Source organism: Tyto alba, unplaced genomic scaffold (genome assembly GCF_018691265.1).
Source record: "Tyto alba isolate M040663 unplaced genomic scaffold, T.alba_DEE_v4.0 Super-Scaffold_32, whole genome shotgun sequence".
In the NCBI taxonomy this organism is placed as follows: Eukaryota; Metazoa; Chordata; class Aves; order Strigiformes; family Tytonidae; genus Tyto; species Tyto alba.
Genome location: NW_024881307.1, coordinates 7,988,068 through 8,001,771, shown reverse-complemented (window position 1 = coordinate 8,001,771; position 13,704 = coordinate 7,988,068). Strand labels below are relative to the sequence as shown.

At 42.7% G+C, this 13,704-nt stretch overlaps 1 protein-coding gene across 4 annotated transcripts in view; it reads left to right on the top strand.

Moving 5' to 3' along the window:
* Positions 1–482: 482 nt before the first annotated feature.
* The window catches only part of DRD2 (dopamine receptor D2), a 35,129-nt gene continuing 21,907 nt past the window's right edge, over positions 483–13,704 (top strand). For 2 of the 4 annotated variants that reach the window (XR_004409224.2, XM_033007409.2), the window contains exon 1: positions 483–1,110. The gene's annotated coding sequence lies outside the window, so the exon portion shown is untranslated. The remainder of the gene's footprint in view (positions 1,111–13,704) is intronic. The other 2 variants (XM_033007532.2, XM_033007600.2) reach the window with 2 other exon arrangements.

Below are 13,704 nucleotides of genomic sequence, written 5' to 3'. Positions count from 1 at the left end.
AGTGCCACGTTCGCGTTTCTTTACAAAGAAAGTATACGAGCTGTTTACAGGAGAAATGAGAACCACCGTCCGCTTCCTCCCTGAGAGATTTCTGCCTGCCTTCCCGGTCCTGCCCATACCGCAGGCTCTCTCTGGATTTCCCCTGCCTCCCGTGCGACACCCGACAGCTCCGCACGGACCCGGGCCCCGGCGGGGGCAGACAGCGGGCGCGTAGCCCGGAGGGTGCCCGGCCTCCCCAGCGCCCGCCGGGCACCCCCGGCCCTGCCCTCGGGCAGCGGCCCCGGGGCGCAGGGCCGGGCCGGGCCGGGCGGGCGGCCGGGGCAGGCTCGCTGCCGCCGGGGGTGGGGGCCGCGGCTGCCCCCGGCCTCCGGGGCTGCGGCGGGAGCGGCCGGCTCCGCGGCCGCGCTCCGCCCCGCCGCCGCCCGGCTCCCCGCGCCCGCTCCGCGGCCGAAGCCGCCGCCCGCCCGCCCGCCCGCCCGCCGGAGCAGCTCGTCCCGCGGCCCCCGGGGCGGGGGAGCCGCCGCCCGTCGCGATTCCTCCCCGGCGGGATTCGGGGGAGGAAACTTCGCCCACCCGCCCGCCGCAGGCGAGGCAGCACGGGAAGCGCGGCGGGAAATCGCACCCCTCGGCCGGCGAAGGGAGCGGTAGTGGAAGCGCGTTGTTGGGATCCCGGCGTGGGAGGAAGGGGCGGCTCTGACTGCCAGCTAGCCAGATCTGGGCTCTGGGAAATGGAGACGGGGCTGCTGCTTCGCCAGGCAGCGACGTGCTGAAAGCGATGGACAGCGAATTACTGCGGGAGAGCCCGGCTCCGAAATCGCCCTTCCCAGGAAGCTGAGACACCCCCCGAGCTCTGGAAGTTCTAGCAGTCGCTCGCTCAGCCTGGGGTTAACCGCAGCGAGTTGCACCGGGTGAGTCCCAGTTTGAAGGGGTCAGGCAGGTGATTCCTTTGCTTTTTGCTCCTCTGCTCGTGCGTGAATACTGAATCCCCCAAAGTCCGCCCGAAAGCCCGGGGGAGCTCGAGAAAAGCCACGGTGGAGAGCTGTAGGTGTTTTGGATATATTGGACACAAAGTACTGCCACCTCTGCTCCAGGGATTCGTATGGCTTGAAGGTAAGAGAGATGTGTTGGTGCTTTTCTTCAAGAAATGCAAATGTGAATATCCTGGTAAGGGAACGGAGACAATAGTAGCCACTGTAATCACCCCTGCCTAGCGGTGCAAAGAAAGACAGTAGAAAAAGAAAATACTTGTCATTATACCAAATGATGCATTAAGCTGCTCTCTTCTGAAACAGAGTAGGTGAAAGTGAGTTTTCGAATTAAAAATGCAGACCATCTTAATTTTTTCTTCTAAAACACTGACTGCAAACCAATAAGCAATTGTTATTAAATGCTCCAGAGGCATTTAGAGTTGCTAAGAAGCTAGGACCTTTTTTAGAAGTTTGATGCTTAACACTGCTCTCACATAGACACAATGGAAACAGAGTGACAGGGAAAACTGGAGGAGGAGGATGTGTAGATAGCATACAATGTAGGTACATTCCATTTCCCCAAAGAATGAGATTGTTCAGTCAAATTGTTTGCGGGAAAACACTATTTTTTTTCTCTTACAACACTCTTTTTTTTTACCTACGGCAAAACTCGTGTCCCTTAGAATTTCCTTCTCAGCACCAGTCTTGATGTTGAACAATCTTTCCTAGTGAAGGATGGGAGATCTGTCACCCCTTCTTGAAGAAGCCCTGGAAGGAAATCTTTCAGAAATACTCCTCTGAGCATTGCAAGTAGATTTTGTGCAAGGTTTACAGTGACCTTTGTGGCATGAAGGAAGTCTGCACTGCTCCTGTTTGTATCTTAATATTTTCCCATTGCCCTTCAGTTGGAAGTTTCATATGGCTTTTTGAAACCGGTGGAAACTGGGGATTAGGACAGGGAAGCAGACTCTAGGATAGCACTAGGTCCTATTCATTGCTGAAGTATTTTTGTTCAAAATTATTGACTGTAGGTGGTTTCTACACAGATAACAGATCCTCACATGTTAATTCTCAAGTCTCTCTCAGCCTGACTTTCCCACATGCAAAGCATGGAGCCATAGAGCTAACAGCATGTGGAGCATGAATCACTGTTCTTCGAGTGGAGTTCAAAGTCAAAAAAGAAGAACAACTTGACTGTTTTATAAATAACCAGCCATAAGATTATAATATAACTGGTCAAATAGGTTATACATGCAACTCACTGCAAAACAGCATGGGTTATATTCCTCACACATTCGGAGTTTCGTGTAATTGTTCTTCTTTAACCACAGAATGATCCTAAAACCTCATAATGCTGCGCTTATGGTTTTCTATTTCTTTTGAAGTAAAAGTCCATGAATTGCCTATAGCAATCGAGAAAAAACAGTCTATTGACAATATTGCCAATTCCATCAAAGAAGTGTAAAGAACAGTGTCTCCATAGTTTTCATTGTTTTTTTCATTTCACTTCTTTTTCATACTACAGAAATTCTGTTACATTAGAACTTTTATTCTTTCCTTCCCATACTTCTAAACAGTTTTTGTAAAAGTGCTTTCCACTGATTTCTGTACCATGTGGTTATCTTTTGTTTACATAGACAGTGTATGTCATGACAGGCAAATATGATGGAGAGAGAAAGAAAGAGAAGGGCAGACTTCAAATCTCCTGACCATTTGAAATGGTAACATCAGGAGGAATAACTGTATGTCAGCAGAATTACAAAGATGTGAGTTTGGGCCCTGCCTTTTCCCTTATTATTTCTAAAGATAGCTATAGCGCAGTTATCTGACGTGATTGAGGTGAATTGCTTTACATGATGTGTCACATACCACAAAATGCCAGCCAATTGCATTTCATGCAGTTACTTGTACATGAAGCCATGGTGTAAAGTCTGCCATGCTATTACATTTGCATATAACGTCCATAGGCACACATGCATTGAGATTGCACGCGTGTAAAAAAGAACTTCACCTTGGTACACTGAAGCATTTATAAAGCAAAAGTGCATGTTTCAGACTTCAGAGAGAAGCATGTGAACCCTGAAAAGCCAGGTGGGGCTGGGTTAATAGTTAGTGTAGGTTATAGCGTAGCTAAGATGGATCCTACCCAGAGCTCTACAGCTTCCTTTTTTCCTTTACATTTTGCTTCTGGGTCACTTTCACGCTCTGCATGAAAGGCCAGGCAGTGATGTAGAGTAGGTAAGCGATCACATAGCATCCATCATGCCCATCCTGATCCTGCACCCACAACCCAATCCCAAATCATCATGAAGCCCACTGTAGCAAGTAGGTTACATCCACATAAAAAAAAAAGCAAAGGTGATTTATATATATGCACTCCTCTCACAAGGGAATCACAGCTTGACATCCACTCACTCTGCATGCACTGCTTGTATGCAAGGCAGTACAAGCACAAAGATTGCACTTTAATCTTTCCCAGCTTTGCTGAAGTATAAGACACCCACCTGGGAAAAATACTCAGCTTTTCCTTTAATGGCACTTCATTGTTGGTTCAGTGTATTCATTCTCATACTCGCTCCGGCTATTACTGCCATAAGCAATAGCTCAAGGCACTGGTCAGTTGGTAACAGAAGTTACAAACATGCTGGTAAATACCACTGGAACAGAACTGCAGTATTCTGCAGCTAGGTTGAAAGGTCTGAACAATGGCACAGACCAGCGAAGACTCGTGACTAAGATATGCCCCCCCTCAATGCAACAGAACGGCCTAGCACACAAAGTACGATTTTCCATGTGGTGTTCTTCTAAAATCCATCCTTTGTATTAAATCAGCAAATCTCTAGCCTCCCATCCTCTGTTTGTTTACACTCTGGAATTCAAATCTGAGCTAATAATGCTTACATTTTGATACATCTCAAAATGCCACAGAGAATTGCTCTTTCCATGGTACAACTTACTCTCGGAAAGTATAATTACCTCGTAGGCCTCTATGTTCATCACCGGATTAAAAAAAAATAGTTCATAAGGCATTGCCATATTTTAAAAAAACCCTTGCTGCCAAATGGGTCGTTTTAAGCCTACTGGACAGATAAGGGTCCACACTGTGTAACAGCCAAACTGCCCTGGGACTGTAAAAACCTTGAGGACCAGATATGAACTGACTTACTCCTAGCCTTTCTCATCCTTGGCACCCATGTTACTATATGAAATGGTCTTCTGAAGCTACCTCTGAAACTGCAGGGAATATTTGGATGGAAACAAAAATCAGGCTTCATCCAGAAGAAAGCAGAATTTCATATTACTTGGAAAACTTTGGACATTGTTATTTCCAGTATATGAGAGAAGACATAGAATGAACTTCTAAGCCCTATGCCATATTTCTACTTGTCTTTAACACCCTTGTGCTAGACATACCTTTTTTGTCACTAGCAATATTCTTTAACAAATAGTACATACAAATTCTCTGAAACAAGAAGGAACTTTGAAAAATACTTACATTCAAATGCACAAAGCTTTTCAGATATGAATAAAATGGATGTGGCTCATGAACCTTACAATACCTTCATAATAACTCTCTTTCAATTTCACCTTCTGTGCAAAAATTTCTTCTGAACATTTAGGAAATCTGGAAATGAGTGTTTGCTTTCTCACATGCGCATAGCTGATAATTCAGTGTCAGGAGATGTAAGACAGGGAGTACGTTCACATAATACAGAACATGTAATTTAGCTGTAAATCTTCTTGTCACAGGATGTCTGGATGCTAAATGTTCCTAAATGGTGTTGACCTAGGTTCAAGGGGACACTAGGCAATTTCAATTTCAAGGGAAAGAGGTCCGCTGATAGTTAATAAATGCATAGAAAGCACACTGGCTCAGTAAATATCTGACATGCAAACAGTTAAACGATGGGAGAGTACTTGCAAAAATATCACATACACTTGCTCCATTCTTATACTCTTGTCCTGGCAATAGCTTTTGGATACCACTGGAAGAAAGATACTGAACTGGTTGATCTTCGTCTGACTTCTCAGCGTTATTTTTTTAAGGCTACAGGAAAAAATACAGTAGGCTAAATGTTAAAACATACTAAAGTTTGGAACATAGGGAGGAGACATTTTGAAATACTTGTTTGGGATCTAATGTCACTGTATTTTACAAATAAAAACTTTTAGTAAGGGTATTTGCTTCGGCTAACTCTTTAGGTGCACGCCAGACTGATCAATTTTTGCCAGGGTGTTGCTAACTAGATTCTTTCGGAAAGGGGGAGGCAACTGTTTAAGTCCTGTCAAGTGCAGCGTTCCTTGTGCTGTTACAAAACCAACCTATATTCAATCTAAAATGATTGCTAATAAGTATTAACTCCTCTACCAATTGTTCCGCTTCAATCATGTTTTCTCTTGCTGTCCCTCATCTGGATATTTTTAGCATTATAATTTTTTTTAAGATGTGACTATGTGTTCAGTTGCTTCTTCTCTGTACATCCCTCCCAATTATCTTGGTGGGTATTTTTCTCTCAACCCCCTAGAACGGGTTTATTTCTGGTTTACTCTTCCCTGTTGGTTTCCATGTGGTTATGTGGGAGGCTGCACATTCCTTCTCAAAGCAGAGAGCCATGATTAGTCCATTCAGAAAATGTAAATGCATCCTTATGTGTTATGTAGCACTGGAGAAAAAGAGATAGACTGAAAGGAGCAATAAAAGCAGTCAATAATAGAACACAGTGTTAAGCCCTGTAGGTAGGCCTGGATGATCACAATGACGTCCACACTTCAAATTTCTAATGGAGTTAAATAAACATACTGAACCTGTGTACTGCTGTCTGGGGAAAGCTAATCAGAGTGCAATCGAGTCCTGATGAAGTAAGTGAAACCACTGCAATTGGGCAGCCTTTGCGGTTAACATTAATTTTGATTTGTATCTCCCTTTCTGTAGGCATTCCATTATTTATCCCAAATTTCAGAGTCTGTAGCCTCAGCTGGTTCTGTCCGAGATGTCCCAGGAGCTGGAAACACACTTATTAGTTGATAAATACATGTATTTGCTTTTGCTCACTGCTTCAGGTTGCCAACTGCTAACCCTGGGGATGTATCAGCAAAATCAACACTATTGAGAATACACTGCGCGATTTGCAGCTTTATAGAAAAATGAACTCTTTACCAACATCTCAGGTTTTTGAATCATGCTCCTCTGAATGCTGCAGCTGAGCAGTATATCATAAAAGTTAAATATATTACCTAATACATTACAACTTGCCAAACAGTTGTGTAAACTGAATCTTCGCCCCAAGCACTATTTAGATATCTCAGGCAATCTGGAGTTTTAGCAAATTAAGATTCTGTCTGTAACAGGGACTCTCCTGACCTCCAGTTACCTCCGTACCTGCACATTTCAAGCTTTTACATATTTGTACGATGGTTGAGAAAAATGTGATTACCTACTGGATTTCTGAAGTTAGATTTCTAGCCTTTTTTTTCTGTTTTTTCTGGTGACCACTCCAGGCAAGAATACCTTTCAGTTATAGCCTTATCTACATGCCTGGGAATCTAGGACTCTCCCACATCAGAGAGAACAGGGTGCCTTCGGCCAGCCTGCTTTCCTTTAGACATTTATACAGAGTTTTAGGGGTCAACTTTTAGTCACCAATGCTTGAAAAGCTACAATTATAAAGATCTTACTAATTTAAAAAGCATTAAAAATAGAACCACCACCCCCCATATATATATCATTAAACAACAAGAATCACCCTGGTCCCAGTACATGAATCATTTCTCATCCCCGTGAGGTTACAGATGCTTTAAAAATGTGTTTGTGATTGTACAGGAATACTTCAGCCCACCATGACTCTGAATGAATGTGCTAGGCATGTGTAAGCGCCTTATTTGCACTTTCTTAATGGCAAACCAACAGTAAGAACTAGAGGGTTTTAATTGTCTTACTAACTAGGGAATTAAAAAGTGAACATCAGAATCTCCATGCTAGTTAAGATTCCCACATGTCATTATCATTGATTTATTTTCATTCATAAAGGATGTATCTCAAGTTGGTCATGATCCATGACTGGGGATTCTAGACCTTTGCTAGTGTAACAGGAGGTTATTAAAGCATTACAGTTGTTGTTGTTATTATTATTATTACTATTTTACAACTGCACACAAAGCTACCAGTGAACTTCAAGTTTCCCCTGCTCTCTCCTCTGTAGAAAACTAGACTAAAAGAGCAGTCTTTTCCTCAAATTTTGCCATTGGTTGTAAAGTACATTTCAGTATTTCCAAGAACAGCACTGAGGCAACTACTAGAAATAGAGTTGCCAGGTGGAAAGGATCCCTGGGTGTGGACCTGTTTCCAGATGGAAGACAAGGGCTGAGGGTAAATATCAGCACGTTTGGTCACATGCAGTTTCCATCCACATTGCTGGCTGTTAGCCTAGCCTGGCTATAGTTCAAAGTGTCTGCACTGCACTTTGAAGAATGTGAGCTTAGAACACCTATTAATAATTACAGGGCTTCCCTCCTATTAATTAATAAGGATTGGACATTGGAGTTCTACCTATAGTTATTCCTGAGCATGGATCATATGAGAGTAGGCTAATGCATGTGAAGTGCAAGGCAGACATTTTCTCAGGGATTCCCCTGGGAGCTGGGTCAGGCTCTCAGAGACACAAGACTGGGTATTGAACTAGCAGCACATAGCTCACTGGCTCAAATAAAGTATCTTTAGCTTTACACAACTGTGTATTGCTAAGGGTCGCATGTTTCAGTCACACAGAATGTTGCCCAGACCTGTCCTGGCCCCTTGTGTCCTAAAAGAGTCTGTGGCATTGTACATTATCTTTTATATTCAAAACAATCAGAGGACTCAACGAGTACTTTGTAGGACAAGGTATCACACTGAGAATCACGACTGCAGCATAGTGAGAGATCAGTTGGCATAGACATCTTTTGAGCAAGATCTGAGGAAATTGGGAAAATTTGACTGCCCTTGTTGCGAAAGAAAGTGTGCATGTAGAGCAGATTTGGTGGGAAGAGGCAGTACTCTTTTAAAACCTCTTGTTTTGTTACCCCTGATCACAACATTGGTTCTGGAGAGCTGCAAGAACTAGCGGTAGCTGAAAACATCACGGCCAAAACTATTTCCATCGAAAGTTGAATTGAATCAGGATTTTGCAGAGAGCAATTGCTTATATCACAGGTTTTCTTTCTTTCTTCCCCCCTCCCCTCCAATTCTATAATTTCTTCACTAACACATTTCATTTAGCTGCAAAAGTTCTGGGTTCAAAGCTTCTGACAGAGGTTAATGTTCCTAGAAGAGAGATCATTTCTGTTCCTGGCATTTTACCATTCCCTTGTTCCACACCACCAGTAAAGTCCAAATATTCTTTCTAAAGTAGAAGCATAAGCATTTCCTTTGAAAGATGTTCTACTAATAAAAGAAGAAATGCATGCAATGATGATGTGCAATTATTCATTATGTAGGAGGATGTTTATCTACATATGATGTCTATTTCTTTGCAGTTTCCTTTGTTGTCCTTTCCAAGTGTTATTTGTATTTAGCTGTGGATTTTTTTTCTCAGTGTGAAGGAACAATCAATTAGGACATTACTACAGTAACAGAAAATTACAAAAAGGGATAATAATAAAGTTAAGATCATTCAGGGCTACATTTTGCAACTTGGTTTACTGTTGATTTTCTGATTCAGAAGGCCTTAGAATCATGCCCACAAAACCTTAGCACTAGAGACATTGTTCGTAGAGACAATAAACATACTTTAGAAAAAGAATGTTAAAAAAAAAAAAAACAAACATGCAAATGTTAAAGTAAAGCAATTACTAAATATACTTCAATAACTTGGACATTTCCATCAGCATTCTGTGTGCGCCCCAAAGATATCATTCTGTAAACATCTTTAATGTGCCAGGTGTGACAACACCTTGACCATTAAGAAAGTGTCTGATTTTGATGTGACTGAAAAATTAAAGTCATGGGTAACAACAGCAACCCATGATTACATAGCAAATCACATCACTTACAGACATTTTGGTTTTGTTGTTTTTTTCTTTTTTTTTTTTTTTTTTCCTGGAGAAAACCACAGGCTCAAGAAGGGGACCTATGTCTGTGGAGTGAGCATATAAAAGAGAACATCACTCCTCTGCACTATTACAACGCACTTCTTTCAGGAAGACAAAGGCCAGTGCCTGCTGGAGGTTTTTCTTGGACTTTTGTGCTCATTTCATGTTCAGCAAGTAGGGCACGTGTATTCAGATCATGAACGTTTTGCTTTTGGTCTTCTGCACCCTTCTTTATATTGCAGATGAATTAAACAGCCACTGAAGATACCACTGGATTTAGTCCTGCCTTAACTTTCACAATAACTTGTACACCTTGCACTCCATAATTAAAAACATTAGTGGCCCCTTGTAATGTTTCATCTGAAAGAGTATCTGCTCCCTGGTAAATAGGGTGAAAATATTCATGACACTCTGGGGCTCTGTTAATGACTTTGTGGGTTAAAGGAATATGGAAATAATATGGAATTCATAACTAGAGCAGGTCCAGATTACTGGATTTATGAATTAGATTCATTATGGACATTGTATGCAATGGCTGCACTGAAAAGCCTCAGGTAAACTGAAGTATTCAGTGTATTAGGTACTAGATGTGCACACTGTAGGAAATAGATCCTGTCAACCAGAGCTTGTACTTCCTCACAACTTTCACTGGTGAAGGCTTTTTTTTGACTATGCGCGACAACCGAGCCCAGATCAATTCTAGTGGAGGAGCTGTCAGTGCAAACGATATCCACAGATACTGTTCACCGCTGCCACTTGTAACCTCAGCCAGCAAATCTGGAGGGTTATTGGGCTGCAGGCCAAAGGTGCTGGGCTGACCAACCCGGTGAGCAAAGCCAAGCTGCTGCTTAGTGTTTGCACAGAGGGAAGCTGGAGCCATTCCCGAGGGGCCTGGATATTACTGCGATATAAACAGCAACAGTAACAAGTTTCCTTTCTTGTCCACTCCTGTTGATCGTTCTGTGGATTTAGTTTATAAACTTTTCAGGGCAAAATGGCAGTATTTTGTATACTAAAGCCTTCTGGATACTAATGCCTCACAGCAGGCTGAAAAGTTTTGCTGACAGTGTAGAAGTCAACAGGTAAAACTTAGGAGAGCAGCTGTTGAGTGGGTGCAGTGATCCCAGGGCTAAAGATGAGCTAGAGGAACACAGGCAAAGCCCTCATTGCTGGCTGGCCTCATCGAAGTGACTCTGCTCCACTCCACTGAAAGCCCTGAAACACGAGCAGTGTTTCACTCCTTCCTTGACTTGAGGTTTGCAGCACCCTGCCAGAACGCCTTCTGTGTTTAAATGTAGTGTTCATGCAGCAAAGGCTGTGGCAGAGTTTACACAGGCTACTAGTCCAAACATAACCAGCTAGTCTGCGCTGGCCTCTTGCAAGAGGCAGCCAGTGTAGTAAAAGGTCCTGTAGCCCGCTCCTACTTACAACAGGTCCCTCCTCTGTCCAAGCAGATTTTTCTGCAATTTTGAAACTGAAATTACTCAAATCATTCAAAAAGTTGAACATGTCTTGATCACTGAAGCTTTGGATAACCTTTTCCCCTGGCTAGCGATTTTTCAGTGATGCTAGCTAGCAACGAGTCATGTGGAGTACAGGAGGAAATACATGTCTTCTCAAGGTTTCTACCAGCTGTTAGATTAACAGGTCCTGCTCCTCCACTGAAGAATCAGGCCAAAGCCATAACTGAGCAAGGGATACTCCAGCAACAGGCTGGAGACCTGGGAGACCAATCTATTCTTAGGCTATGATCTGCATGAGCTGTAGGTAGACTTTGGAATGCTAATGAGCTTGCCTGAATTTTAATGAAGGCCTATGGGAGAAGTTCAGTTTAGTGCTTTCTGCCTACTAAAAACAAGCAGGACAGATAAAATCTTAAACCACTTTTCTAACATTTTAGCTCAGGATGAGGCAAAATAGCCCTGAGTTCACCTGGAAAACGATTTGTACCACGCATGATGGAAGCAAAACACCTGCTTTCCTGTGGGTTGAATCACCCATACTGATTGTCTGAGGTCTTTGAAGAGACACAAGATGGCTATCTCCTCCTTCCACTGTCAAATTTCACAAAACACATAAGAACTTAACGTGCAGTGTGAGACCCCTCTGCTCTTAGGAAGCTTGTTTGACGCCAGTCAAACATTTCCAAAGGCCAGGCAGAGAAAAATATACCCCCCAAACTCCATAGACAACAACCTTTCCCCAACCCCCACGCTCCCCCCACAGCATAACCAGATAAGCATCTTTCCTTAGGAGACCATTGAAATCACTTAGCTGGTGAAGGGTTCAAAAAGTATCAACCAGAACTAGATGGCCTATAGAGAATGTTGAGGAGCTTCAACAAGTAAAAGCAAATACGAATGAAATGCTCAATTTCTTTAGACATGTTTGAAAAGCCTGTCCTCAAACACCGGCAGGATGAAGGCTGGTTTCTCTTCCTCCCCTCTGTCTCCCTGAGAGGCACATCAGAGCAGAGCCCTGAAGAAGCTGAGAGCACAGGTGCTGGATTGCTGTAGCAGGAGCACAAGGGAATGCTTGACTCCCACCACCCCACTGAGGGGATTGACTCAGGCGGGGGCAACATCAACATCGTATAGGGTTATCTGATCACATATGACACTTCTTGTCACATTGCATCTTCCATTAGCTCAGCCAGAAGGCTGGGGGGAGAAGATGCCTGGCTCATTTTTTAGTCTGCTCCCCTGCTGTGTGTTCAATGGGGAGTGGCTGTCTTCAGGCACCCCAGGGAAAAGAGGGGCATGAGTGAGAAGCTGCTGCACCATCGCCACAGGAGGACATGCCTGTGAATTTCCCCAGCCTCTGAGATGTGAATGACACCAGGCAATGGATCCTGCCAGGGTTTCCAATGGCGGGTTGATAACTCTCTGCAAGCTCACTCTGTAAAATTTACACTCTGCTTTTTTTTAAAAAAAATTGGTTCCCTGGCATTCTCAGGTGAGTTTTATTTGAAATGTTGCATGTGGCTCTTCCTCTCTCTCACATGTTTGCTTGAGATCCAAATACATATGCTACCTCTGCTACACAAGCTGAGGGCTGAATCCATTTGAAACCATGACAAAACTCCCATTGGGAATAAAATCCTGCCTAGGAGCAATAATTCTTACAAGAACAAGAACAACAAATAACAGTGAAAAAGATCTGCTGCATAGTGAATTTCTGCCTCCAATGGTAGACTAAATTGGACAAAGAGGGGACACAATGATTCAGCAGCATTAGAATGAAAAGGCAATTGAGAGGAAATATAAATTGCATTTATAAAAGGTAATGAACCATGTTGCATACCTGGAAGACATTTAAGAAGTTTAGATCAAGACATTCAGACAAACACTTGTCATGGAATGGCCATGGTGCAGAGCAGGAACCACAAGACTCTCCAAGTCCTTTCCAGCACCATGGCCACAATAGCAGACACTGATTTACAGGAGCTGATGATCCACCCCAATTTCTCTATGGCTGAATGCCCATTCTGTGGGAGGAGATGTAAAAGGACAGGTCCAGAACTAGAGACATGTTCTTCTTCTACTCACATTTTGCTTGCAAAGATGGCAGAGGTGGGTGTTGGAAATCAGGACTTAAGCTGAACAGTGGAGCTTATTTGGGTCAGGGATTAAATGATTAAAGATCATTAGGATTTGAAATTTGAGAAGCACTGGCTGATCTGCATAAGAGGAATACACAGAGCCTCATTGCCTCCCCTCTACTGATTGTAGCTTCTATTTGTACTCATTTGCCATGGGGGACAGGACAGTAATTCATCTAACGTTTTCTTGAAGTTTCAAATACGGGGAAGTGGCACTTAAAGCAAGGAGGAGTCACTTGAGTCTTGTGCTGATTGACACTTCTTCATCAAATCTTCTACAATGAATCTATTAAAGGGGACTATTAGACATATATGGTTTGGGGCAAACACCCACAAAATCTAAGAAAAACAGGGGAGGGAGGAGGGAGAAGGGAGAAGGGAAAAGCTCTCCTTTCCTCTGGAATTCACGTCTTTTGGCAAACATTTTTTCAAACAAGCTTAGTGATAGGAATCGTAATGAAAAGAGCAGATGTTAAATGAATGTTAGATGACATAAGTGGAAGGTAAATATTTGATCTCCTCATTCTGAATTATTATTATTTACTTTTAATAAAGTACAGCTGAAGGATTCAGAGCTAGACTATCCTTGTGCTAGGTGCTGCATAAACACAGAAAGCCTGACTGGAGGGGGGAAAAAGGTTTAGTCAACTAAGGAATTAACACAGTCTATTTCTACAATTAAATTAAGTTATACACTTCAAATGCCAAGCACCAAAATGTACAGTGAACATTAAACAGATGAAACCAAATAACTTTTACAAATAGTTAAACATTTTCCATATTTTAACCACTACTTAAAAGTAAATATTTTGTTCAAATTTCAGCTGCCTCTATACATAGCTACTGGGGATGGGGAGTGAAGATCTTTTAAATTCCTCAAAAATAATACAGTTGGCTCTACTACTGATTAAGGGTTATTTACAGTCATTGATGGATGATCTCAAACACATAAAAAATTCTAAAAGAAGATAGATAGATCACCAGTATCATAAGGCTGGGAATTTATTAGATTAGTCAGAGAGATTTGGCATTAGGATACATATAAAAGAATTAAGAAAAAAAATGGGC